The sequence below is a fragment of the Oryx dammah genome, unplaced genomic scaffold, assembly GCF_014754425.2.
Source record: "Oryx dammah isolate SB20612 unplaced genomic scaffold, SCBI_Odam_1.1 HiC_scaffold_29, whole genome shotgun sequence".
Lineage (NCBI taxonomy): Eukaryota > Metazoa > Chordata > Mammalia > Artiodactyla > Bovidae > Oryx > Oryx dammah.
In genome coordinates, this window is record NW_024070213.1 from 5,405,389 (window position 1) to 5,407,734 (window position 2,346).

The following is a 2,346-nucleotide window of genomic DNA, read 5'->3' on the forward strand; positions in this document are numbered from 1 at the left end:
CCGTCCCTGGGATTCTCCAGGCAAGAACACTGGAGTGGGCTGCCATTTCCTTCTCCAATGCATGAAAGTGAAAAGTGAAAGTGAAGTCGCTCAGTCGTGTCCGACTCTTCTCGACCCCATGGACCGCAGCCTACCAGGCTCCTCTGTCCATGGGATTTTCCAAGCAGGAGTACTGGAGTGGAGTGCCATAGCCTCTGAGTTTTGTGTCTTTGCCCAGTCACCCCCATCTGCTGCCTCAAATTAAACACTGTTCTGACCTCTGATCATAGATAAATTTTGTTCGTCCTTGAATTGAATATGAAGAGTCATCCAACATACCACCTTTTATGTTTAGCTTCTTTTGCTCATCATTTTGACTGTGAAACTCACCTATATTGTTGCATACACCAATCATTCTTTTTTTAATCGCTGTGTAGTAAGAATTCCATTGTATGAATATATCACAATTTATCCAGTCTAATGTTGATGGACATTTGAGTTGTTTCTAATTCTTGTCTAACAGGTACAAAGTGTTAATTTGTTCCTAATTTCAAGATAGCTCCTGTGATCTTTTGACCTAGCCCCATCATTTTTAATGGTTTCTTCTTCTGCCCCAAAGATATTTTAGGCTCATCTTGTACTTTCTTTGCCCAGCCCTGGAAGTGGCCTTTTCTCTGAGAAACTCTGGTTCCTTTTGGTGGGGAAGTATTTAGAAACCAAGATCTGGGCACTGGCTATTCCTGGTTTTGCTGGAATACAGTGCTTAAAGGCCTTTTCAGCAAAGATAAGGAATAGATTTTAAAAATAAATAATAAATTCATGAAATACCTTAGATTCTAATCTAAAAGGACAGGGTCCCTCCTTGCTCTTCCGTAGCGAGACCTTCATCTGAAACACCAGCTCGTTTATTTGCTCAGTTTCTCCAGCCTTTGGCTACCTGTCTTTGTGCCATTACCTAATTGTTCTTAATGATGTTTTGGTATTTGGAATCTTCTCTTGCAGTTTTGTGAAGACATCCTCAAGCCCCCTGAATCAGAGTTAATGCTCTCTTTGCACTTTTCATCCACTGTGTACACGTGGCCAATGTCCCCCTTGCCAGACTGTGAGTGTCTGTGAGGGGAAGAAGCAAAGAGAGAAGGTAGGTCCTACCACCTGCATTGCTCTGGATTCTTTTTTAAATTAATTAGTTAATTAATTTGGCTATGCTGGGTCTTAGTTGTAGCTTGCAGGATCTTTGATCTTTGTGTGGCATGTGGGATCTAGTTCCCTGGCCAAGGATCGAACCTGGGTCTCCTGCATTGAGTGCAGAGTCTCAGCCACTGGACCACCAGGGAAGTCCCACAGCTCTGAATTCTTGCTGGTGTAATTATCTCTGTCCTCTCAACTACAGTACCTAGAAGTAGAGAGTATCATTCTCTTTTCACAGTCAGGGACACTGAACCTGTGCAATACCACTGTTTCTTTAAAAAAAGTCACAAATGAACATGACTTAATTAACAAATGTTTTATTGCTAAAAATTGCTAATCATCATTCGACAATGCAAGATTGTCACAAATGTTCTATTTGTAAACAGCACAGCATCTGCAAAGCACAATAAAATGAGCTTTGCCTGTGTGTGTTTCTTGAGTGAATGGATGAGGGGTTGTACTAGAACCTCTATAGAATTCGGTTGTTCTCGAATTGTAGTCTGCCTAAGAAGAACGTTTTAAACGCAGACTTGTGGAGCACTACACCAAGGGTCCTGGGTATCATGAGTTCTGGGGTGGGCCCCGGAAATATTCAATTAACAGATTTAACCCTTTCCTGCTCTCGGGATATTGTAAGCGTGTGATTCACACGTCTTATTCTGATCTGAAATTGTCTTGGTTAGTCACAAACGTAAGCTCCAAGGGAGCTGGCTCTTGCCACTATCACTGGTCTGGACCCTCAACCCGTGGCGGGTACAGATCAGAGGCTCCCTAAATATTTGTTGAATGAATGATGAATGAATCTTTCGGGTCACTGCTAGTTGCAGTGTTTCTTGAGTTTGTGTTGAAGCTTTGCTGAAGGACAGAATCGCTGGAATCCCTGGGTTGGTTAACATATGCGTGATGAAAGTGATGCAGACTGCCAGCCAGGAGGAGGGCGGGGGAGGGGTCTTGGACGGTCCTCAGGGAGGGTGGGCGAGGGGTGGCCGGGGCGGGGCTCGGGCCATGACGTCATGCCCGCATCCACGCCGGCGTCGTGACGTCACGACACGGATCGCCTCCGACCCCGCGCCGGCTGGGGCGGGGCGCGGGCCGGGCGGCGCCGTGACGTCACGCCTGCGGAGGAGCGCCGTGACGTCACGCCTGCGGAGGAGCGCCGCGCGGCGGCTGCGGGGCGGC